Source organism: Paramormyrops kingsleyae, chromosome 2 (assembly GCF_048594095.1).
Source record: "Paramormyrops kingsleyae isolate MSU_618 chromosome 2, PKINGS_0.4, whole genome shotgun sequence".
NCBI lineage: Eukaryota > Metazoa > Chordata > Actinopteri > Osteoglossiformes > Mormyridae > Paramormyrops > Paramormyrops kingsleyae.
This window is the reverse complement of record NC_132798.1, coordinates 19,374,544-19,401,426: the sequence shown is the minus strand read 5'-3', so window position 1 is coordinate 19,401,426 and position 26,883 is coordinate 19,374,544. Positions and strand designations below refer to the sequence as shown.

The following is a 26,883-nucleotide window of genomic DNA, read 5'->3' as shown; positions in this document are numbered from 1 at the left end:
TACATGTAGTTGTGTTATTGATGATAATATTGGTCTAAATTAATTTATTCCAATTATATTCCTAATATATATTCCTATTCATAATTATATTCCAAAGTGATGTAGCTAATCAATCTTGTAATTTAATTTGAAAAGGTTATAGAAAAATTCATATGAAAAATCGTGGACCCCTACATGGTCACGTTTTAATTATATTTTTCCACTCTAGCAAACAACAAATGCAACACACGATAAAAATAGCCGTATCGCCAGCGGCAGGCAATATGATTTCCAGGAAATGGAAATGGGCTTGACACAAACAGCAACGGCGTGAACATTGTCTAAAACAACACAGAAATGTGTGTGTATGTGTGCACGCTGTGTATTTCGTAGAAAAAATATAACTGGTCAGGATTGGCTGCGTGACCTCTAAAAGTGAACAGAACTTGATTGAAAAATCCATCTCAAAATGCATTTCGCAGGATGTGAGTTGTTTTGCGTGAAATATAATATTATTAGAGATATGTACTCAGTAAAATAAATTCCATATTCCTTATGGCATCCCATTTTGTATGCAATCTATATAGCGTCCTAATTATACAGCTCATGTATAAGCTCCAGGTCGAAGACAGTGCAAAAAAGCACCTGCGCACTCAAGGAAAACTGACGTAGACGATTGGCTGTGCCATTGGTGGGCGTGGTAGATCCGCAAAAGAAGATGCGTGATTCGCTGCTACATATATCCGTCAACGCGGCCGCACCTACCTGACGGATCCTTCTGTCAGGTCCGCGTTCGCACCGTGTTGGTCCTGCGCTCTGCTCGTTATTATATGCTGCCATGTTGCTGGCCGTGCATGGATGATACGGCATACATTCCCTCCATGAAGAAGTGATATAAATGCGTGCAAGAGGCAAATGCTTTTCTGGGTTCGTCATACGCTGTCCGCGTGTTTCCGTCTAGCTGACCTTGCGTTTTAGGGCTTGATCGTAGCGCTCCCATTCACTGTGGACGGGATCCATTGGAGCGGTCAGACGCAACAGCCAAGGGACACAATCCGAAAAAGGTAAACGAGCAATTATTAGAAAAAAAGCAGTTTCGGCCTCATTGGATTGGCGTTTTGAAAGTGGATTACTCACGAAGGCTGAGAATGACATTTAACGGGGGACGGGCGGCTGTTTGACTTGCGTCATTGCATGGGATCTCGGACGTGGTGCGTGGATGTGCGTGAACTACTGCCATACACGCATTTATCCGAGATGCCAGTTGTTGTTTATGCATGTCTTTAAATTTTATTGCTTGCATGTGGTCTACTGCATGGCTCATTGAGCTTATGCGTTTATTGCCATTAAAATGTATGTATAAAATATATTGAAGAGGGGTAGCCTTGGCTGTTGGCTTTTGCTAGGGTCATATGGTGTTTTCACATGTGAGGAAATACGGGGTGCTGAAACGGCCGCTTGGGCCGCCTGTTTGGGGCTGCGGCCGAGCAGGACGTGGGTATCGAAGCAGCCTTTCCACCACCCGGGTTTGAGCGATGACCCCGGCGGTTAGGCGTAACGCAACCGCCGGAGACTGATAGTCCCGTCATTTTGATGGGTTGAGCTTGAAGCGCGTTTTCAGCCCGGAAAACTTGAAAGTACACCTTGTGTACGTTTCAATGAAACCGTTTTGCTTGTGTATCTGTGCCTGTGTTTCGGTTTACGGTGATTCTCTGGCGCTAACGACAACACAAATACACCATCAGTAGTCAAACACCATTTTATAAATTTTGTTTATTTATACTTCGGAGTGCAGTGATTGTGAAAAATCTGTCTGTTTGCTGTGACTTTACCTGTTGAGGTGTAAAAAATAAAAGGTGTTAAGGTTTCAAAGAGCCCTGTCCTTAGTATGTTATTTTGACTCTGTCTTGGTTAAGAATCTTTCTTTGATGAGCTTGGTAAGCAGAAGCAAGATGTTATGTGTTTATCGACGGTTATCTGTGGTGTGTTAATCAACTTTCGTTTTTACTTGGTTGCACAAATGGGAAACGGCGAGGCGCCTCGCAGCGTAAACAGAGCGGCCGTGCAGCGCGGTTCGCGGAAAAGCCCTGCGCGCCGGGACCGGAGGAGCCGGACATTCTGCCTTTGAGTCCGCCCGTCCGTCTGCGGGACAGCCTTGCGAAAGCTAGATGGCGGTGGGGGTGTAGGAAAGAAGAAGAACCAGAAAGGGCACCTCGGCTCTGCCTATGGGCGCCTGGGCGCTGCCTACAGGCACGCTCCCACGGAGGGCGCTCATTCACTGCAGAGGCATTGCAATGTTCCAAATTCTGAATGGTTCAATCACCTCCCAGCAGCCTGAATGAAGCCAGGTGGTTTTCTTTTAAAAAAAAAAAAAAAAAAAAAAAAAACCATCAATTTCAATAATAAATCTGGCTTTTGTAATATATATTATAGTTCAACAATATTGAGGACAGAATGAACAGTAGTTAACTCTGTTTACTGATTATATACATTTTTACAGTTGCTATGTACACTTGACAGTGATCTCTCACTTTCTGTTCCTTTGTCAAGCAAAGTGCCTGGTCAGCTAATGATTATGATGACCTGCTGCTTGAGAGTTAATATCTCTTTCCTGCTGTTTTTGCCGTTTTTGTTCCCCTAAAGTCCGTCAGCTGTGCTCCCTCCTTAACCTTTAGTATGACGTATCGGCAGACGCTATTCGCAAACTTTCTGCATGATCCAGCTGCTGTCTATTATCAAGCCGCCAGCTAACGTTAATCGCCGTCTTTGAACCTGCGTGTTTAATGTTCCCTCTGGGCAGGAAAATGACGTTGAGCTGTGGAGCCACGCCTTTCTAGCAGGCGAGTGCCCAGCGTTTTGTGGCGTCCTCGGGTGTGTGACAAGCGAGGCCAAGAATGATAATCCATTGATGTGATTGCTGCTCCTTGCTGGTGACGCTTTGGTGTGACGTGTGTTGCATGGTACGCCGTTTCCCTGCCAGAAGCTGCTGGTCATATGATTACCCCCAAGGCGAGGTTTGTTATTGGCTCTAATGATATTAATATATAATAAATAGGTCAGCAGCAGGGAATCCCATCCTTGTGACCTGTGCTGGGGTCTGTATGTGGCTAAGCAGGTAAGGGTTCTGTGTCTGATCAGAAGGCCACTGGTTATAATCCCAGGATCAGCAAAGTTATTTCACCTTTGGGCACTTGAGTAATGTCTCCGATTTGCTCTAGGGACTGTCTGATCATATTTTTTATTTTTTTTTTGAAAAGCATGTTGCTTATGTGGCGACCTCAAGTGGGATGGTAAGGAAGAAAAAATACTGTCCAGGTTAACCCCCGGTAATAATAGTAGTAGGGAATTTACAGACTGATCCATTTTTGTTGATTAATAAATGAAGAGGTTTTCAGAAATGGCTGTTGCCCACTCATCCCAGAATGCCCTGCATGTCTTCCTGTGGTGTACACACCCAGAGCCTGCATGGATGATGGAGTAACAAAGGCCTGCAGCCAAAACGGCAAATTAATAATGTCCTGGTTATCTAGTTATTTTGGCTGTTGTGTAACGCTGCCTTGCCCCTCATGGTTGCGAGCAAATAAAATGCCATCGTTCTGTCATGTCGTCTTTTGCTGACGTGTAAATTGGCTGCAAGGCACTCGGTGGAATCGATTTAATCTTAAAGGTGCCCCTTCTCCTTCCCCGGTTTCCAGAAATGTGAATGAGTAGAACAGGAAGCTGTTTGAAAGCGTGTGAACCTTCCAGTGGATGGCTGTGTGCTCGCTCATGCTGATGATGACGACGACGATGATGTACAGGTGGAGCACAGGCTTATTTTCAGGCCTTTTTGCGAGCTGCCAAACTTCTCGTGAACTCTTGACTACAGTAAAATGTATAATGTACACATGCATTGATCTGGAACTGAATGTGTCCTGAATACGGGGGTGAAAAAGCATTGTAGCCCCTGGAATGTGAATCAGCTGGGTACTTTCAGTTATTTTCTTCTTTCACTTTGCCGATTTAATAACGAGAATGCATTGTTGGTCTGCCAGCTGTGAAATTGAAAGACTCTTGGATTCCACCCACTGGTGCCGCTTTGTGTAGTACTGGGTTGTGGTGACTTCTGGACACCAAATTGATTTACGTAAGCAGTGGCAGCAGTCAGCAAGGCCTGCGTGACTTTAGGCTAAACGGCAGCCAGAAACATGTGTGGAATTGAGCTCGGTTTAATTTTTAAGTGCGTGTGCACTGGTGGCAGCCGCGTAAGAAATGTAAAGTATGTCGCCATAATTACACTGAAACCTTGAGTAATGTGATAGGAAGTCCCAGCATGTTTTCTCACTTCTTACTCTGCGGAGTTCACTTGAATCCTGACTCTGGTCCAAAATGCAGGTTTACTTCAGCAGTTCTCCTGCTTCTTGCTGGGTTTGTCTGATTCATGTGGCCAGGTTGTCACTTCTCTATTAAGAAGCTTGTGAGACACTTGTGGTCAGTGTGGTTTTCTGGCACATTCCAGTTCATGAGTGTGAAGGTGTCAGTGGGAGGGGTCGTTACCCTTGCATATATTTTTATTATCTTTTTATAATGGAAACCCTGCAGCTGGGTTTAACCGGATTAAAATCTGCTGTACGGTTGTCGGGATGTCGCTAAATCGACAGAGAATTTGGGCCTGGCGTAAACTTGTGGCCGGGGGGGGTGGGGGTCTTCAGTCATTTGAGGACTTGGCCACACCGTGCTCTGATGTGGGTGTGGGGGGGGATTGTTCCTGAATTCATGTTCTCAAGGGACACCTCTAAAATCCTGGGGTCTGTAGCGTTTTTAAAGAGCCTTTAAGATGAGCCCACTCATCCGAGGAGGCTGCGGTACCTTTGGGCATATTATTCTGCATTTTTTTTCTTTGTTTTTTTCAAAAACAGCAGTTAAAATTTTACGTCTCAGAAAGACAGAAAACGGATATTTTTTTTAATATTTCGATGTTTAGTGGCCTTAAATGCTTGCATGGGTGGATCTTCAATGGAGGTGAAGTGTTTTTTTTTTTTTTTTTTAATGCCATAAGAACAGATGCGTGAACGCTGAGGTGGCGGCTTGTAATTCACTGTCTGCTAATCTTCTGGTTTATAACGGCTGCTGTCTGGTTCCCTGGGTCCAGCTCCTCCTGCTGTGGTGGTTCTGCTCGCCTGTTGAGCCGTACGCTTCGGCTTCTCTGTCCCTCCCATCTGTGGAGAGAATCTGTCCCCCAAATGGGATTTTCCTTCTGTCCCGCAATCAATCACCCGCAGTGGTGTGACGTTCCTTATTGTGCTGTGTGAAGGCATCATGCATGCTTTGACTTCTGTGGACCTGCAGCTTGCTGAATATATTTGTTGCATTTTATTTATTTAACTGATTTCTTTTATTGAAAGTGACATAGATTTTCAAGAGAAAGCAGTGTCAGCCAGTCCCTGGAGTAATTGGGGGGGGGGGGCATTTAAGCTCAGGGGTCCGACAATGAAATCATTCTGCTGACTCTGGGATTTGAACCGATGACCTGCTGATCAGACGCAGTATCCTAACCCTCTGAGCCGTACGCCTTCCCTCCAATAAATCAGTGCAGTTTCCATACGTAGTCCTTTTCATTACATTAATTTAACAGACCCTTGTTAGCCAGTTTTATTTGGGGATGCAGGGCGGCTGCCCCCATGCACCTCTGTCTGAGCCCCAGACTGTCTGAGCAGGACGTTCACCCGGCTCTCGCTCCGTTCTCTGCTTGCTTGGGGGGGGGGGGTTTGGCGCCATGGCTACCCAAATGTCACTTCCCGCCTCGGGCGTGGAACAAAAGAGGAGCATGCGGCCTGGCGCATGCCAACTGTCACACGTTTGATGGAACGGCTCTGCTGCCCCTGTGGGCCAGAGACATCTGTCAGGACACTGTTTGGGGGAGTGTGTGTGAGAGAGATGTGTCCTTGCTTAGCGTGGGGCCCATGCCTGTTTACCTGATGCTTTGTGGCTTTGTGATGCTATGTAGTGGAAAAGTATTACTGCCTTTTAGCATCAGTTGCCGAACACATATTTTTGTTTTCAGAGGCTTTCATCCAAAATAACATACGTTTGACGCTAAACAATGTTTTTGAGAAAGCAATCTGTGGCGCAGTTGGGGATTAAGGGTCTTGTTCAAGAGCCCAGTAGTGAAATCACTCGGCCGACTCTAGGATTTGAACCAGTGACCTTGCAGTTTCAGGCTCTCCCTGAGCTGCATGGTGCCCTCCAATTGCAAACTTGGGTCTAGACCAGTGGTCTCCAACCTTCTTTTTTTTTTTTTTTTTTTTTTTTACAGTGAGAGCTACTTCTGCAAAACAAATAATCTGGCGAGTTACCGATTCTACTGACCAGCGGACATCAGGCTTGGCCTATTCGGCCAATGGGGGGGGGGGGGTGGAAGGTGTCGTGTCTGACTAGAGATGTCTTGGCGATCGACCAGCTGATTCTGGTGTAGATGGACGGCGATGCGCAGTGGAACTCGCAGTGGGGTTTGTGGAGCGGCCAGGGAAGACATCCCATAGACCTGTGTGGGAATATCGGGGATCAACAAGGAAGCGAAGTGTGAGGGTCCGAGCAGCGCATCCACAGGAGGTTTGAGTCTTTCAGCGCACCTCAGTGCTCAACCACAAATATCGTATGCTGAGTAAACGGTACAAGTATTTCAGGAGCTGCACATTGTGATTAAAATATTCCGGTAACACAGAGTTGGATGGTCTGGGGGTCTGTCTCCATTAGTATGGAAAGGAAGGGCGTTGCCTCGGTGGACAGTGGCCCCCCGTTGAAGATGGGGATAAGTCCCTTTTTGTTCCTGTTCCCCTTTGGCTGGAAATTAGGAATGAAATGAGCTGCCTATGTGGGAATATGGATGACCAGGAATTGTTTAAGTTCTTTGCCACTGCACCAGATATTGTAATTTTTGGTACCAAAAGTACATTAATTCCTGTGCTGGTTTTCCAATATAGAAAAGACTGGTACTGCTGCTAAATGACATGGCATTGTACTGAGTTTGGAAAATGGCTATTGTGTACTATAGGGCTGGATGATGTGCGACCTTAATACCAACATCACATGTTATGCACGTGCAGTTCTCATATTGCAAAGACCGTGATGGTCAGCTGGGTTTAGATCAAGCTTTTTCATACCTTCATACTGTCCGGACATTATAGTGCAGGGGGTTTAAGTTTCACTAAAACGTTTTTACTTTGTCACAATTTTAATAATTATTCATTTTCAAGATTATCTGGTATTTCTTTAAAAAGACAGTTTAAAGTTTATTACCACTGCTTTTGCGTGAATGCTGCACTCTCCAAGCCATTCGTAATGATTGTCATCCTCACTGTTTAAATCAGTCCTAGGTGGAACTATGAGGAATGGTTTATTTTAATCTTTTTTTTGCTTTATAGATATCCCAATATTTATTACAACAAAAATTACGATATTTGATTATTTTTCCATTATCCTGCAGCCCCAATATATTCTACCAAATTCTTGTCATGCCATCCAGATCTTCTACTCGTTCTTCTGACCAGACTGCAGTTAAAACTTGGGTCTCTTCATTTGTCCATGGATTTATTATTATTATTATTATTATTATTATTATTACTTTTTATTTTGTCTATCATTGTTTTCTGAGTTTGTACATCATTTTAGAAGCAGGCTATTTGCAAGTTCCACACCAAAGTTCCCCAGCTGGTACTGGACCTGAAGTCAAAGGTAATGGGGAAAGAACTGATTTTTTTTTTTTATTACGGTGCCTGGTGCAGTGGGAAAAACGCCGTTGGCGTCAAAGGTCACGTGCAGTGATGCATGCAGTCACTTTACCTGTGACATCATTGTATGACCCTCACCCCTACAACCCTGACCAATGGACATCAAAAACACGGTGGCCAACGTTTTGCCTAACATTGCTGAAGATTTGGGGAGCTCTGACGGAACTTGCCAGAAGTCCTTATCCCTTACCGCTTGGCTGTTGAATGTTACCGGAGGGGAAAATGATTCTTTTAAACACCACCTACTACAGATTTATTCAATTTGAACTTTGATTTTGACTAATGGGGAAGCTTTTAATCCCTCTTTTGTAAGCAGTCTTTAAAAGATCCTTAGGCATTTGGCTGATGAGCAGAATAATGAAGTGCAAATGGATTCTGGGGCATCCCGCTCACTGAAACATTTAACTCATTGGGCGTTAAGTTAATGCCAGGCCGCATGTTAACCCAACCTAATACTGTAAACGCCGTCACCCGTGGGTGGGGGTTTTACTGTGTTAGATTAGCTGGTCAGGGTAAGATCTGAGTATCTGTGTAACATGTTCCCTGCAGTGTCGAGCATCTCTGGGTTAAACTGCAGCATTTATTACCGTTATTCTCTTGGCTTTAGTCATTATTTATGACTGTAAACTGAACTGTTAGCTTTGGGGCATTGTGTGGCTTAGTGGTTAGACCTCTGTGTTTGTGACAAGAAGTAGTGCTGGGTATTGATTCAAATTTTAAGAATCAATTCGATTCTGATTCTCAACATTTAGAATTGATTATCACATTTCGATCCAATCTGTTCCGATCTGATATCGATTTGGGTCAGTGTTTTAATTTTTTTTTAATTATTATTTATTTATTTATTTAGCTGTTGCACAACTACAGTCATGTAATTAAGGTAACATATTAATACTAGTATTATATTGACATTCAACGACAAATTAATGAAGTATTGATAGTTAAAGATGGCTGTAAGGACCAATCCCCCTCCCAGAATGTTGATACAATTGCTTTCACAAACATGCTGTTGGGCAGAATTACCGAACAGATCCAGGACAACCAACAAAGGACACCAAAAGTGTCTATACCTTCATCAATGGTTGGTCGTATTTCCGAAATACTTCACCTCCATTTGGCATGCCTTGCAAATCGCTTTGCTTTTGTCAAGCTCATCTGTCTGTTTGTCCGTTCTGAACCCGAAATGCTGCCAGACCGCAGCTTTTAAAGTTAGGTGCGTTTTCAAAGCATCGCTACTGTCCGACATCATGTTGTTAAGGGCAGAAAGGGTAAAATCGATCTTTGGACGTACTAATCGATCTTTTGGAATTATTACGAGAATCGAGTAAGAATCAGAGAATCAATTTTATCGACACAGCACTAACCAGAAGGTTGCCAGTTAAAATCCCCTCCGTGGTAGAACAGTCACATGTCCTTCTGGCCCTTGAGAATGGCCCTGAATAGCCTAAATGTTTCAGGGGCGCGGGATACATGCCTTATCCTATGCTCGAACCCCTAGCTTTTGTTTGTGTGTGCGTGCGTGCGTGCGTGCGTGCGTGCGTGTGCGTGCGTGCGGTTTAAGAAAGAAGCATTCCAATGTACCTGTACTCATTTGTGCAAATTCATCACTTTTTTTTTTTTTTTTCTCACCATATCAGTTTGTGAAACAATAAATTTCATTACAATACTGGAATCTGATCCGGCATCCTTACACATTCTAGAGTGACATCAGTGTCCTGGGAAACTTAATGTTAAATAGGCCTTAGCAAGGTGCAGAATTGGATTGTGGTTAAGGACAATATGAATATTTTTTTCTATTCATTAGAAAAGATGATTTGGTGGCTTTTGGGACAGGGGATGTTAATGTGCAGATATTGGAACTAAATCTGGTAACGTAAAACAGCCAGTGCAAAATGATTAATCAAGCCTGAGGAATGATGAAAGCAGGCACAGGGTGCCGTGTGCCCTCCACCACATTGGATTTTGTGAAATATGAACACTGTGTGTGTGTGTGTGTGTGTGTGTGTGTGTGTGTGTGTGTGTGTGTGTGTGTGTGTGTGTGTGTGGGGGGGTTTGGATTATGTTTGTTACTTTGTGGGGACCAAAAATAATAATAAAAAAACAGGGTTACCCTACCATTCTATTAGGGGGAGCCCCAAGTTAATTTTATTTAATTTTACTTAATTTTATTTTCTATATAGCGCCAGATCACAACAGAAGTCATTTAAAGCTACCTTTCCTATAGAACAGGTCTGTACCTTGTCCATTTATTAAACAAACTAAATAGCCTTATGTTATTTGTTATTTACAGTTCATCACTGTAATATGTGCACATAACCAGACACGTTTTATATCGAAATTTGCCGCCTGCCGTTAGCAGGTATTTCCCTCATCAATCGTCTTATTTGCGGCGTTCAGTAACTAACGTACATGGCGTTTCACGAGAGCACAAGCCGGCGCATTTTTAGTGTTTATCCGTAATAAATGCAGATACACTCGCTCGCGTGCTCTCTCCCCTCGTCACGTATGTGTATCAACATTAAATAACATTAGAGAATTATTTAATAATAATCTCGGTAGCAGCAGAGGTAGTCTGTGCTTTTACATAAAAAAACTGGAGTACTGAATACATTATCTAAAGCACCATGATTTGGACTAAATTAGAAATGTTTAGAAAGTTTCCAAAAACCTTGCTGAGCTGCACGTTTAGGTTCACGTGCTGCATTTATTTTTATTTTCCTTGGGGGGAAAAAAATCAATGATTGATGTTCATCTCATTTTAAAATATTTCAATTATTATATTATGTACATTTACTTATCTTCAGTCCCTGCCCTGGTTTTGGTCTCGGCCCTTCAGAGTCTTGGTCTTGTCTCGGTCTCGACACACTCTGGTCTCAGTCAGGACTCGGTCTCGGTTTAGGTTTAGGTGATCTTGACTACAACTCTAGTAATATCTGGACAAATAGTTTAACTGTACTTCCCTTTCATTCTCAGCACTTAGCAGCTTCACACAATGTCCATTTATTTAATTTCATTGTGCTTTGTTAGATCAGCAGTCATTAACTTAAAGATTATGTATGTTTTATTTACTGTGCTTCTGTGCATACTCATACTATGCTGTCTCATCTTAGAAAATAAAAATAATCGATTTAATCGAAAGTGATCGGCAGATTAATTGATAATCAAAATAATCGTTAGTTGCAGCCCTACTTTACATTGCTATTAATTAATACTATTTTTGTTTTTCATTTAATTTTCAAGTCAGTCCATTTTCAGCCCATTCACAGTGCATCCTTCTCTACTCAGCCGGTCATTCCTTGCTTTTCCTCTGTATAGCCTGCTGAGAGTCTCACATAACTTATTTTGAGTGCTTAAGTATGCTAAGTACTTAAGTGAATGCACTTATGCACTCAAATTTATTTAATCTAATTTAACCAGGCCAATTTCAATTATTTTGAATTTTTTGTTTTTGTATAACTTGTTTCATTTGTAGGGATGTGCAAAAATATTATTTTCGGTTTTTTTTTTTTTTTTTTTTTTTTTTTAAATGTGTCCAATTCGGTAACGATTTGTAAAATTTATAGATCAATCTTTTAGGCTAATTAAATTTTCCGTTTTTTCCGATTAATTTCCACAATTGTTAACCATATGGTTGTTGATTTAAATATTTGCCCTCTCAGGCAACAGGAGCATCACTGCACCTCACGTGCCATCACTACACTCTAAGAAAAAAGGGTTCTTGGGGTGCTATATAGAACTATATGGGTTCTAACCCTAGGAAATAGAACCATTGCCTTCAAAAAGGTGCTATTTCTTTTAATTGAACCCTCTATAATGGTTCTATATAGAACCTTTTGAGGGTGCCATTTATGTACCAAGCTATATAACCCATAAAGGTTCAATATGGAACCTTCTGTTTTAAGAGTGTAGTTAATGTTACATTTGCTCTGATGTTACCAGATGGCTAATGTTAGCTAGCAGCTACCTTAAACACAGTTAAAATGTCTGAAGTGTGGCTATATTTCATTCAAAAGGATGCGGACTCTAGGATGTTGTTTTTTTTTTTTTTTATTGTTTTGTAATTATTTATATTGATATATTTTTCCCTTGAGTGCATACCTCACGTAATATTTACAGGTGGACTGTGCTTCTATGATTCAGTGTGGCTGCTGTTCCCAGTGCATGCCATGTACTGTTCATCTGCAACAAAATAGCTTAAAATTAATGTTTTATGGCCATTTATTTTCCAATTGCCAGGTCGCTATGGTAACAGTAAAATGTCTTGCATACTTTTTTTAAAAATCCATGTTTGTAAACGGTGCTCTAAGAAAAACATGTGTTTTCCTGTTATTTCAGAATTACTTAGGATATCACTGAAATAAATTGAAAACATTAGGCGTATTACTGAGTGCTAGTTTATGCTGTGTTTATTAGGGATGACCGATCCACATTTTTTCAGTTCCAGTGCAATTCTGATACACAACTGCTTAGTCCGATTTAAAAGAGCTCTTTTAACTTTAATATTTTTATATGAATACATATAATATATACATATTATACTGCTTTATATTATAAAAATATAATTTAAAAAGTATGCAAAAATAACGTTAATTAGGCTACTAGAAACATGTAGCTATGAAAAAATTGAGACCACTCCATATTTTTAAACAAATCTGCATTTGTTAATCCTGGTTCTGCTGACAGAAGAGGCTACGCTGAGCAGCAGGCTGCTTCCGGGCTCAAAGTTTCTAAGACGGCAGTACTCAAGAATAAGTTGAAGCTGGAGACACTGGGAACAACTGGAAATCAGTCAGGTCAAGGGATTTTCTAATGCCAGAGATGACAGTTAACTTGTTCAACAGGACCTCATGAATCCTGAGGATGATATCAAGTGACCTACAAACGGAATGGGAAACATTAAGTGCAGGTGTGAAGTGTACTGTTCATATCAGACTCCTAGAAGCAGGACTGAAGTTCCATAAAGCAAGGAAGACGCCCTTCATTAATGAGAAGAACCAGGCTGCAGTTTGCAAAAGGAAAATGGATTATTCAGACACACACCCGTAAATTGAGAAATGAGTGCAACAAAAAATTGTGCTGTGGTCTTCTAATTTTTTTTCACGGCTGTACAAAAAATACTGTTCTACCTTGTTTGTACATCGTTTTAAGCGTTTTTGAGGCACTTGCACTTGAATATCTTCCAAGCGAGGATATGCAAGTGGCGAATGCTTAAAATGTCCCACGATTTTTCTCAAACTGGCGACAGTGTCACTTACACTTCGCAGCCCCTTGTGTATCACAGGCTGTAGTGAGGCGCAAACAGCCTAAACTATCGACTCGCAAATCATCCATTGCTTTTTCCATATTACTCGCATCATCTCACACAATAGCGTGCGCTTTGTTTAGACTGAGGGATTTTACACTAAATGCTGCTCCCAGCTCTCAAAGCTTTGTTTTTACAAAGACTGCAAATCACCGTGCTGCTAGTTGTTTGAAATGTAAAGGATGGATGAAGCCCAACCCAACTCTGTTTAATTTTGACCCCTATGAAATCGGTCCTTAGCAATCATGGGAACTTATAGCTACTGAGAATCTGTATTGCATTCAGAGGGAGCTTTTCGATTTCAGCCGGGCCCTAGTGCCAGCAGAGTGAACATCAAAGAATGGCATTAATCCCAGTGGCCTGGGGCGCCATGCCTAGGATCACAGGTGATGCCCCTGGGATTGGGGGTGCATGAAGCTGGTGGCCATGGGATGGGGGGTGCGCAGAGCCAACGACCCTGGTATTTATTGGTACAGGGAACCAGTGGCACTGGGTTTGGGAGGGGGGGGTATGTGGGGATAACAGCATAGGATTTGGGGGGGAGTGGGGGAGCCGACGGCACTGGGATTGGGGCGTGCGGAGTGGGCCCAGTCGACGGCTGCTCTCTTCTCTTGGTCAGTGAATCTCCCTGAACTTGAAGCCTCTTATTTATTTATTTTTCCTCCTTCCATCTGAAACAGGAGTTTCTTTCTTCCTGCTCGGTACTGAACAGTCAGAAGCTGTGATGAATGATGCTTTGTTCTCCTCCTGGGCTGCCCCACCCATCTGCACTCCCCTCTGGAGCCTCCCTGATTTCTGCCCCCCTCAGTCTCTCTCTCTCTCTCTCACACACACACACACACACACACACACACACACACACACACACACACACACACACACACACACACACACACACACACACTTTAGGACCAGGAGCCTGGACTTCGTTATTTGAATTAAATTCACATATCCAACAGGCGAAATCCCTGTTTGAATTTTTGAAGATTTTATGTAGGTAACCATTAAGTCATCGAACATGCATTTCCTCGTTTATGGCCCCTGTATGGTACAGAATCTGCCACTATCCAAAATGGCTGAAAGTAGCCTGCAGGGAAACTAGAGAAACACTTTCACCTTTTCAGGTGGTTTTGGATGCAGTGCTATGATGAGCTGGCTCTGTAGTATTACTGTAATTAATAGTCATTTCTTCAAATGAAATGATAAATCTGTTATAATATGCCTTTTAAAAAGTTTCCCAGCCCAACCACACACACACACACACACACACACAGTACCAGCTGCTCGAAGGACATGGTAACAGTTTCTGGCTAACGGTGAACAGTGTCAGTTAGGATGAGGCTTGGGGGCAAGAGGCTTTGCGTGTTTAACCAGAGTTCATGCCTCTTGCACTTCCTAACATCCTGCCCTCCTCCCCTTAATAGCAACAGTCAGTGTTTTGCTAGATAGACACACTGCAGGAAGGAGGAGTAATAACAGCTGTAGCTGCTGGGGGTGCTGGTGAGATTGTAGAGAATGCAGTGTTAGGTGGAGTTGAAGGTGTAAGTGATGTAGATGAGGTTGTTGCAAGGTCTAGCTGAGGTTATTGCTGTGTTAGCTGGAATTGTGGATTGTAGATGAGGTTAATGCAGTGCTGGGTGGAGTTTGGGGGATGTTGGGGATGTAGATGAGGTTAATGCAGTGCTGGGTGGAGTTTGGGGGATGTTGGGGATGTAGATGAGGTTAATGCAGTGCTGGGTGGAGTTTGGGGGATGTTGGGGGGTGTAGGTGAGGTTAATGTAGTGCTGGGTGGAGTTTGGGGGATGTTGGGGATGTAGGTGAGGTTAATGCAGTGCTTGGTGGAGTTGTGGAGATGTTGGGGATGTAGATGAGGTTAATGCAGTGCTGAGTGGAGTTTGGGGGATGTTGGGGGTATAGGTGAGGTTAATGCAGTGCTTGGTGGAGTTTGGGGGATGTTGGGGATGTAGATGAGGTTAATGCAGTGCTGGGTGGAGTTTGGGGGATGTTGGGGATGTAGATGAGGTTAATGCAGTGCTTGGTGAAGTTTGGGGGATGTTGGGGATGTAGATGAGGTTAATGCAGTGCTGGGTGGAGTTTGGGGGATGTTGGGGGGTGTAGGTGAGGTTAATGCAGTGCTGGGTGGAGTTTGGAGGATGTTGGGGATGTAGATGAGGTTAATGCAGTGCTGGGTGGAGTTGTGGGGTGTAGCGAGCACTGCTGCTTGTTACCGAGGACTTCATGTTTTAATCCGGTCTGTCCCAGTGAGACCTGTGTGTGGCTCATGGCCCGGCTGACTGGTGTGAGTTTCTCTCCACTGTCCATCTTCCTACGGTAGCGGTCGAAAGCAGAGTTGAGCTCCGCCGTTCATGTGCTGGATTAATCCAGTTAGTGCCGTTGTGCTTAATCTGGGAGCCGAATCTGACAGTGGCCCACGGGAGGGCTTCCCCCCCCCCCCCCCCCCACGTATTCACTGGAGGGCTCCCCCTGTATTCATACTGCAGTGAACAGAACGCACCACTGGATAATCCTGGTGAAAATCCGAGTACTTAACATCCATGCAGACTCTCCATATTGTTATTTCACCAAAATCTACCCTTCCTCACCTAGCAAATTTCTTTTGACTGGTGCCTGAATGTGGTAGAATTCCCTTCAGCTATCTGAAGCATTAAAAAGTTTGATTCCGACCTGAAGGAAGTTGAATTCTAAACAAGTATCTTTGCATGTCTGCACCATCTGCTCTCAAACTAACGCGTCGTTTTGGTATTTGTGGCATACCCCGGGGGTTTGTCTCGAGGCCAGTGCTCGTTTTAATCTTCTTGAAAAGGCATTGTTCCTGGTTAAACCAACTGGACAAATTTGCAATAGAAGCAAAATTGTGTAGTTCAGCAGATGCCAAAATATAGCTTAGCAGCTACAAGAAGGACTCTGATGCAGCCATGGAGTAGGCAGATTCTTGGAAGATGAAGTGGTTAAATTTGGCATCATTCGTTTGGAGGCTGAAACTGTTCACTGCAGGTGCTGTGTGAGGGGCATAGACGGGACACAAGCTGCCACAGTGCAGAAAGGAGGGTCGAGGCCCAGGTTTGCAAACCATACTGCCGTTTTCATTTTCTGTCCACATTATTTTCTGAGGAAACCAAACATCAGCATCTAGAAAATACTGCTTTAGTGCACGTTTGTTCCACTAAGCTGACTCAGCACTGGGTTTCTTAAGCTTGTCTGCTTTATCTATGCATTCATTTGTACTTTTGTACACTTTTTGCTGCCCTTTTGCTTTTGACTAACTTGTTTGGGGAAGAGCTGTTTTTTTTTTTTTGCAGATTTTCTGCAGATTTCCCATCAGTCATTGCAAAGCACTGTGTGTGACAAGCGCGTCAGTAGTGTTAAACTGTGGCCTGATTGTTCCCTTTGTGTGCCAGATGCCTTTAGATATGGTGGTTAGCAGGTGTGTCCCCTTGCGCTTTGGTAAGGTGGGAAATTGTGGCTGTGTGAGGCTCAGCAGGTTAGGATGCTGTGACTGTGAATGGGATGTCACCAGTTAGAAGCCCAGGGTTGGCAGAGTGATGTCACCGTTGGGTCCCTGAACAATGCCCTTAACCCCCAGTTTGCCCTTAACCCCCAGTTTCTCCAGGGACTGTTTCACCCTGCTTTCTCAAAATTGTAGTGAGGCTAACTGCTTTAGCCTATAGCATACAGGGCTGGGAAGGTGGTGGGGCTAACTGCTTTAGCCTATAGCATACAGGGCTGGGAAGGTGGAGAGGCTAACCGCTTTAGCCTATAGCATACAGGGCTGGGAAGGTGGTGAGGCTAACTGCTTTAGCCTATAGCATACAGGGCTGGGAAGGTGGTGGGGCTAACTGCTTTAGCCTATAGCATACAGGGCTGGGAAGGTGGAGAGGCTAACCGCTTTAGCCTATAGCATACAGGGCTGGGAAGGTGGTGAGGCTAACCGCTTTAGCCTATAGCATACAGGGCTGGGAAGGTGGAGAGGCTAACTGCTTTAGCCTATAGCATACAGGGCTGGGAAGGTGGAGAGGCTAACCGCTTTAGCCTATAGCATACAGGGCTGGGAAGGTGGAGAGGCTAACTGCTTTAGCCTATAGCATACAGGGCTGGGAAGGTGGTGAGGCTATCCGCTTTTGCCTTTAGCATACAGGGCTGGGAAGGTGGTGAGGCTAACTGCTTTAGCCTATAGCATACAGGGCTGGGAAGGTGGTGAGGCTAACTGCTTTAGCCTATAGCATACAGGGCTGGGAAGGTGGAGAGGCTAACTGCTTTAGCCTTTAGCATACAGGGCTGGGAAGGTGGTGAGGCTAACTGCTTTAGCCTATAGCATACAGGGCTGGGAAGGTGGAGAGGCTAACTGCTTTAGCCTATAGCATACAGGGCTGGGAAGGTGGTGAGGCTAACTGCTTTAGCCTATAGCATACAGGGCTGGGAAGGTGGTGAGGCTAACTGCTTTTGCCTTTAGCATACAGAGCTGAGGCGCCCCATAAGTACAGAGTGTGGGTGTCTGTTTGCTCCTCTTGGAGCTTCCTGCTCCACTGCCTGCCACATGACCCTCTGTACTGGCAGAGCGTCACATGTACTAAACCCTGTGGGTTCGGGGGCCGCCCTCTTCTCAGGAAGGGAAAGCATTTGTGTGTTTTTTTTTTTTTTATGTAAATGATGGTGCACAGATAGTGTTTCTCTGCCTGCCAGTGGATGTTCACTATTTACTGTCTGCCCCCCCATAACTGTTGGTCTGTCTGGCTTCCAAAGGTCTGCTTGTGACCCGCTCAATGGCGACAGTGCGTCTCATCTTATTGATCTTTTTCCTGCTGAAATCATGACATTTAGCTGGTCTTTTTCTGTGGGGGGGGGGGTGTTTGGTTATGGATGGTGCGGTAGGTCAGACCATTTCCAGGCTACATCCTCTCCGCATCATCACTTGGGGGAGTAGGGGCCGAATGGCAAATCGGCAGGACCAGGAGAACATTTTAGTTTTGCGTTTTTGTTTTTTTTCTAGTATCCTGATTCGATACAAAGCTGGATCCAGGAGCCTTGGTGGCAGGAATCGCGGTGCTGGACTCTGGCAGCGGCTGGCTGGGCTTTCCGTTTGCGATCTCAGCAGCGTGCATGCTGCCTTATCAGGCATCATCATGCTTCCCCCCCCCCCATTTATGTCAGCTCTGGAAGCTGTTAAGGCCTCAATTAAATCCTTCTGTCATCTCCCCCTCCCCCCACCCCCAGCTTCTAGGTGTGCCCTATGATCACCCCCTCATTGTCACCCTCCCCTGGTAAATATAGACCCAGTGGCTGGTTGATTAGGTACACCTGCTCATTCATCATGCGGCTGCAGCCGAATGTGTGACAGCGGGAAGGGATTCTCTTCCTTTGCCTCTTAATTTTGCACTATCACAGGTGGGGGTTCCCTCATCTCAAACAGCCGGGTTGGCGGCAGACGTAACACAATAAAGGGATTCCACGCTGCAGCGTCCAGTGCTTACAGAGGCCGGTGCAGTGAACCTGCAATTGAGGTTTCTGTTTCCAAAAACACCTGGTTAGTTTAGTTTAGGTTAGATTGCTGTCGATTTACATTCAGCTTTGTCATTGCACAAAGTACTCGGACAATGAAATGCAGTTTGGGGTTTAATGAGGAAGTGCAAAGTAGCGCATTATAGCTGTACAACATATACATGTATGACAAATAAATGTCAATGTACATCTATGCAGTGATGTGGTATATGTGGTGTGCATCACTGTTTCCCAGCCAGTGGGACCCATTTTCATTTGGTCGTGGACTTTGTGGTTAAAAAAAACAAAACAATTAATTTACACTGGGAGCATTCAGAGGAGAATGGCCATTGTTAAAACCAACAAGAAGACAGGCCACGTGCAGAAAGAGCGGCTCAGTATGACAGTGGTTTGCAGTGAGCCTCCTCTGAAAGCACCTGCTGAGTGCCCTCTCCCTGCAGTGACACTGTATCCAGCTGCAGATACAGGCTGCTGCCCGGTGCAGTACCTAATGAAGTGCTCGCTGAGTTTACCTCTTATTTTATAGCTCCGATAATCTAACGAGAGGATTCATTTCGAACCGTCAGCCCCCTTCAGCGTGAATTAGGCCGTGTCCACATGGCGCTCAGCAGGCAGGTGTGTTGAGCAGCTTGTGTCCGGCCCAGTGCCTGGCACACTTCATTACCCCCTGACCCGGGCATCTGCCATCAGCTGCTCCTGTCTGACGTGGAGGTGCATGCGGCCGCCTTTCTCGCGGCTGTCACGGCTCCCGGGCGACCCCATATCCATCAGTGTGACCATGTGTGGAAAACGTTATTCGCTTGTTCGACTCGTGAAAGGACTCCAAACGAACGTTTAAAATGTGTGCGGTAGTGAAGTGGATGGACGGGATTAAATCAGGTGCTGGTAAACGTGTGTAGGTGTGTGAAAGCGTCGTGCCTGAATTTTCTGTAATGGGGAAGGGGGTTTCCCAGTAACTCCGCTGCTGAACAGGCCTGGAGGACTGCCGCATGGCTTTCAAGATCTGATTTCGCTCTTTGACCATTTCCTTTTTATATTTATTTATTTATCGTGGTTGTTTGTTTCAGATGTTTGCTGTGACTCATTGGTCAGAGCGCTGTGTGATTGGCCTGTCAGCAGCCCCATGCGGCCCCCACTGCTGGCTGCGCCGCGTCCTTCCCGCGCGCCGTCTGCGGGCCGCGCCCTGGGCCGGACAGCGTGGCAGATGGTAGCATTCGTGCCAGAAATCACTCCTTTTGGTGAAGGCCAGTTCCCATGGTGACCGACATCCCCCATCCCCGTCCCCATCTGATGGTGCATATAAGGAGGCCCTTTTGCTTGAGCCATGGTGATGTTCTGCTTGAGACACGGAGAGAGAGCACCTCACCCTTCATCCCTCGGTCGCCACTGTCCTTCTCACAAGCTTCCACTTTCGATCTGACATCCCGCTGCGTCTCTTGCCCCCAAATGGGGACGTCCTGCAGGCTTGTGCATGTAATGTATGTGTGTTTGTCTGTCCATGTACACCGACGCGCAATGTGCTCAAAAATAGCCAGCCCTGGATTCTCCTCTCCTGCAGCCTGTAAGCAGACTCCACCCTCATTCCTGTGTGGTTTCACGCTCAGAGAGGATCTCTACTATAGAGGCGAACACCCGCCCCCCCCATCATCAGCTCCCTCTCATAACCTCCCCCTGAGGTCAATTACATGGAAGAGAAAATGAGAGAGTCATCAGTCACTGCTGTTTCTGTGCGGAGACGGTGCCGGGGGCAGGTCTGCCTCTGGTGTGGCCAGCTGGCCCGTTATCACTGTCACAGACACCGTAGGGCAGTTTTTTTTGGGCGTTTCTGTAGCTCATTCGCGTTTCCCTTGTAGTCCCGCTGTGTGCGAGGTTCAGGCCTGCTCTTAGCGAGGTTCAGGCCTGCTCTTAGTGTGAACCGTCACGTCTGGCAGCCTCGCCCAGAGACACTCCATAAAGAGGCTTGTGTAGAGTATACCAAGAAATGCAGTCCTATTGGCATTTTAGCATGCGAGGTCTGGCTGGACCTGACACTTCTCTGAGATGGCCGGGTCTGACTGGATGCTCGTGTCGGTGACTAGCCAGAGGTGGCACCGGCGTGCTCTGACAGCTCCCCCTGGCTTTGATTGGCTGCCGTCCACTTCATCGATACAGCTTTTGGTTGGGCTGGGAGACTGGGATTGGACAAGCACACTGCTCCCCTGTGCTAAGTTGGGTTTGCTGCAGGGTCCGGTTCTGGTTCTGAGAGCAGATGGGTTTGGGCGTTCTTTGTTCCTGTTGTCCCCATTGTGGTGTAGGTGCAGCTTGGGAGAGGTGTGGGGGGGGGGGGGGGGTTGTGATATCTCTGCATGGTGGCTGGTCACATGTTCCTGCAAAATTGTACTCCACAGGTATAATTTCACTGGGGTTTCCCTGCACGGGCTTTGTTTGGGCTGTGCCTTGTTGCCATTAGCAACAGCTGACGACGTGCTTCCCTGGGCTCGCATGACGACGTGTGCTACGGTGGCATGCTGTCACTGTCCCGCTGTCCCACTGGCTGATGGCGGATTTCTGAGACATAGACTGTCATCCTGGGCAGTGGGGGGGGGCTTTTCCGGTATTGGCTCCTTGGGGCACTTACGCCGTGCCGTCTGCTGATTGGGGGGCGCTAGCGCCGTGCCGTCTGCTGATTGGGGGGCGCTTGCGCCGTGCCGTCTGCTGATTGGGGGGCGCTTGCGCTGTGCCATCTGCTGATTGGGGGGCGCTTGCGCCGTGCCGTCTGCTGATTGGGGGGCGCTTGCGCCGTGCCGTCTGCTGATTGGGGGGCGCTTTCACTGTTGCCAGCAGTGTAGTTGGGTGGTGGTTGCCACAGCAACTGCAGGTTTTTTTTTTTTTGGTGTAAATTTGTGTCGTGTATCTTCCACTTCCATGGGGTGGAATTTCTAGTTATCACGTAGATCTGTGCTGGATCAGTTGTGGGCTGTGACTAACTTTACTGTGTTTATGATCTGGGTGCTCAGAGCTCTGGGAGTAGCAGTAAGGTTGCATAGGATTACACCGGCTTGTGCTTTGCATCATAATTTCACTGCTTTATCTCTGAACCTTATATGCGCTGTTAGGTGAGTTAAGCCTTTAGTGATATTTCCTGCTATCAGAAAAATGTGTACTGTCCCTTTAACCCTGGGGGACATATATGACCCTTCCTTTTATTTCTGCCTTACATTCAACCCACTCATCAAAGTTAAGAATTTGTTTTTGCTTTACAGCCCATTGTACCATATACGACCTAGTAACTGTGCCATTTAGTGATTACTGACTGAATTAAACAGATTATTTTCCATATTAAATATGGCCCCCACCTCGTTTTGAGGTTCTTGCTGTACATGCTGCAGATTCACCTGTCAAGCTGTGAATAGGTTAGTGGTAGAAATTCTGCATCACCAGTTATAATGTTTAGATGTTATATAACATGTACAGCTGGGTTTTGGATGTTTTGAAACTTTTCTGGCAACTGTGATGATCATGTTCCATGTGCTCAACATCAGCCTCAGACAAAAACAGAGGGAATACAGGTTGTGCACCAGACCTTACAACCCACCACAAGTAAACTCTCTGTGTGTAGTGCACCTTTTTGCAGGTCTGTTCACATGACCTGTTTCTTGATGGGTTGGCATGTTTGAAGCCTGTGTTTTATTGCCAGCACATGGTGAATGATGAAAAGAAAAACTCAATAAATGCATTTTGAAAATGAGAATGTTTCAAAGATCTGGTGTTTCCTTCTTTTCTGTCCTTATTTGATAGGTGAAATTAACAAGTTGGAACAGCATGAACAGTCCAGCGGGCCGTATATGGCACATTCATAACATGGACTGGGAGAGGGTTATTTTTACAAAACATCTGTTTTTGAGTTCACTGGGTCTGTATGACCATTTTAGCCAATGGACATATTTTTCCTATAATGATAAGGTGGTCTGGGTTCCCCAGGGTTAGTCCTGTGGGTGATGGTGCCTCACTGAGGCTCGCAGTGCCGCTGTCAGCCATTGCTGTCAGTGGGAATCCCCTGGGCTTTCTGAGTGTCTCGAGGATCCTTTCAAATTTACCCACGTCAGGTGGTTTCCTGTCAAACTTAGCGATTCATCAAACCGAAAGGGAGAAAGTGAAAGTTGCAGCAGTCACCCCCCCCCCCCCCCCCCCCCCCCCCCCCGAATTGCGGCTTCAGTGGAAAGTTTGGTAGTGTCTGGAGCGGAGGCTACGGCACACTATGGGGGCCGCAATTTGCCCAGCTGGGGCCCGGGCCTGAGCCAGGAACCGCGCAGTAAAGAGGCCGCTGCAGGCTCCGTTGCCCTGGTAACCAGGCTAGCCTGAGAAATGGGCCAATGCGTCACACCAAGCAGGGAGCGTATGTGAAACGCAGGGGGCGCTGTCTGGGCACCTCGACTTGCTGATGAGGGGCAGGGGCGCTGTCTGGGCACCTCGACTTGCTGGTGAGGGGCAGGGGGCGCTGTCTGGGCACCTCGACTTGCTGGTGAGGGGCAGGGGGCGCTGTCTGGGCACCTCGACTTGCTGGTGAGGGGCAGGGGGTGCTGTCTGGGCACCTCGACTTGCTGATGAGGGGCAGGGGGCGCTGTCTGGGCACCTTGACTTGCTGATGAGGGGTGTTCAGTCCTTGGTTCCCATCACTATTCATCTATAATGTCTCTCTTGCCTCCAGAAGTCGCGAATGCCCTTAACCCCCCCCCCCCACCCCCGTGTGCTGTGGCTTTGGAAGGCAGACGCTGATGTTCTGCCTCTAAAGTCGCTCTCCAGTCACTTGTCGGTGAGCCTCCATTTATAAGCAGAGTAAGATGCTGGAACAGAAGTGCCATTGCCCTCTGATTTTTCTCACCCCCTCTGCCTATCATGCGGCGCATGCTGCTTCCTTAATGCCACTTGCTGTGAGGCCGCAGAGACAGCCGACGGCCATGCCCCTCTTGTGGCAGTGCCCGCCTCTGCTGGCTGTCATTTTCAGTGTTTAATAACCTTCTCATGTGTGCTGACACAACTAGGGTAGCTAATGGACCTTTGTTTTGCATACTAAAGTCCACAAAGTTAACATTGCAGTAATGTATCAGGAACATTAATCTATGAGATATTGGTTCTAATTGTACTGGGAGAAGTGATTTCCTCTGTCAGGGATGCGATCTGAGACTGACTTTGGCAGTAACAGCCTCTGCTTGCATGGCAGCCTCCTCCACCAGTGTGTGGATGTGTGTGTGGATGTGTGTGTGGATGTGTGTGTGGATGTGTGTGTGGATGTGTGTGTGGATGTGTGTGTGGATGTGTGTGTGGATGGGTGAATGTGAGGCATGTATTGTAAAGTGCTCGTAGGAGTAGAAAAGCGCTATTTAATATGCAGTCCAAACACATGATCTTTGCAGGTTGTGGCTGCGGTCTACTTTTGTCAGTTTCTTCTTAAGACAACTAATGGGAAGTGAAATGACTGAACCAAGAATATCCCCATCATGCGAATTTATCCTTATAAAGAGAGCAGATGGAGGGAGAAGGATCAGATACAGTACATCAGAGCCGGGGCTGGAGTAAACAGGAATGACCCCGGAGCACAGACACACCCCCTGGCAGGTGTGCACCGTGGTGTCTGCTTTCGGCTAACCTGCGTGCCAGCAATCACTCGAGTGCTGATGTCATGATTTGCAATTTGAAAGAGAAAAGCCTCCTGTTAACAAAGGAATCACCGTCATTCGGCCCTCGTTCCGGTGCAGCCACTGCGGTGTTGTGTGTCCTTTGTGTTTTCCTGTCAGTAAATTAGTAAATCGGTTTTGATGCATGTCAGATATCTTGATGGGTTCCGAGTTGGTCTGGACTGATGCATTGTGGGATTGTTTGCCTGGAGCTTTCACCCGCGCATGGCGGGGACATCGAGGTCTCTGGGAGAGCATGTGCCACTTCCTGGTGCCCTGGAGCTCACGTGGAGCTGCGCTGCTGGCTGCCTGCGTATTTGTGAGATTGCAATCTGCACACGCCAGCCGTATCTCCAACATCGACAGCTCTGCTTCCTCTTCAGTTCTGAAGAATTAGGCCCTTGTTTGTAGGCCTCCGCCTAGTGCTGCAGGTGCCTGGAACCTTCCACCGATCTGCCCCCCCCCCCCACCACTGCCACTCAGTTTTTGTGCTACTCAGTGGGTGTGCGCGCAGTGACTTCCGCGTACTGTGACATCATGCGCATACCCATTGCAGTACCAGGAGTGTAAGAACATCAGATAAGAGGGTGACGACCTAAGAGTATTTTATACTTCTAAGTAGGGCTGCTGCGATTATTTGAAATTGTCGACATCAATATTTTAAATCGACATGTTTTTTAATTTTATTTTAATGAAATTACTGTTGATTTTGAAAACGTTTCATTAGTATAGTAAATGTTTTCCTTTTAATATCACTGTGTAATTATGAGGGTAGTTCAGTTGTACACTGTGAAAAGTTTCGATGGCATACCGTGGTGGCATTAGCGCTAAGCATGAGGACCTGAACCGAAAGCACACTGGCAGTATTCTGGATGATGGGCCGCCAGAGTAGGCAAAACCGCCTTAAGTGTTGTCTATTCATGTTTATTAAATTAGTATGTGGAGAACTTTTAAATACCTTTTGTCTTGTAGCTGCCAGATACAAATAATAAAAGCCATAAAGTTGTCTGGCTGCCATCTTAGAATCCCCATTGAGTAAGTGTTTGTGAAAATGCTTAGGCTAAAATTTGAGCTTATTCTATGTTGATTGACGGTGCTGATGTGTATGTTTATGCAGGTTGGGCTTGTTGGAACCAATGTGATCTTAAACTAAAACTGAAAGGAAAACGGACATAAAAAAAATATGAACTGAAATAAAATAAAAACGATTTACCAAACAGAAACGTGTTGGACTTTATTCTGCGAGAAGTATCTCCACACCACCGACGTCTTGTAACCACGGTATCTCCTCCTGGCTACTGAGCTGTCTGTTTCTTCATCGGCACTTCAGTGCTTATCACTTCCATGATTTACTAAAACATCTGGCGTGAAATTATGCTGATTACTAAGTTTTCGGTATCAAAATACGCATCTCATTCATATTTTTGGAATACTACTAATTTGATTATCAAAGTGTGTGAAAATAATGTCCATATAGTTCTGAAAAGCCAGTGTCCATTATCTAAAGTCCTGCAATGACATTCAGTTTGTTGTCAAAATAAAATGAACTCAAATTAAATGGTTGTCGATTCTCTGGAGGAAAAATAATCATTTAGATTAATCGACCAGTCTGCAAAATAGTCGATTAGATTTATCAGTAGAAAAAGTCGTTAGTGGCAGCCCTACTTACAGCAACTAGTAGCACAGCGATTTGCAATCTGTGTAAAAACAAAGTTTCGAGATGTGAAAGTAGCGTTTAGTGGAAAAGCCCACTAAACAAAGCACACACGATTGTGCCAGACAACGAGAGTAATATGGAAAAGCAATGGATGGTTTGTGAGTGGCTAACTTTGGCTGTTTGCGCCTCGCTACAGCCTGTGATACACGAGGGGCTGCTGTCGCAGTGAAGTGTAAATGACGCTGATGCCAGTGGGAGAAACTGTGCGGCCTTTTAAGCATTTATACCTCAAACACTTTAAACGACGTACAAATGAGTTGGAACAGTCCAGTATATATTTGTAGTAGCCAAATGAAAGATTTTGGCATACGTTTTCTCATCTTTATTTACTAGTTTAAAAATATTAATAATATTTAAAGTAAGTCCATGTGGCAGAGTAATGCCTTTCGCTATTATTATTATTATTATTATTATTATTATTATTATTATTATTATCGCTGTAATGTTTTCGATGTTAAAGACAATTCTTTCTTCGAAACGTTGGACCAGTGTCCTTCCAGGTTCATCCCCCCCCCCCTTTATATATAAGTATTAAGTGTCACATTGTCTCTCCTGATCACCCCCGTGTTTTCAGTCCTGTGCTTGGGGTCAGAAAGTGTCCATTCTGTTAGTCTCTCCTGATGCAGAGGGCAATGTTGAGAATCACTTTGCATCGTTTTGACCCCTGGCGAGTCGTCAGAAGTGAAAGCCCCCCCCCGTGTTTCTGTGGGGAACTGAGACCTGAAACGCGTGACCTTTGCTTCGCCGCGAGGAGAATGCAGGAGGCAGAAATGGCGAGAGCTGAAAGCCGTCATCGGTGGAAAGTAGGCCTTTCCCTAGCAACCGGCCATGCATAAAGGGTGCTGTTTATGCTTTACTGGTCGCCATGGAAACTGGCAACGGCGGACCTTTTTTTTTTTCATATCGCATCTTCATCTGTTGGTTAATAAGATGCCTGAAACGTTC

General features: G+C 45.5%; 1 protein-coding gene across 4 annotated transcripts in view; it reads left to right on the top strand.

The window, feature by feature from the left end:
• The first annotated feature begins 745 nt into the window (after positions 1-745).
• The window catches only part of ralgps1 (Ral GEF with PH domain and SH3 binding motif 1), a 117,519-nt gene continuing 91,381 nt past the window's right edge, over positions 746-26,883 (top strand). For all 4 annotated transcript variants that reach the window (XM_023840717.2, XM_023840718.2, XM_023840716.2 and 1 more), the window contains exon 1: positions 746-1,043. The gene's annotated coding sequence lies outside the window, so the exon portion shown is untranslated. The remainder of the gene's footprint in view (positions 1,044-26,883) is intronic.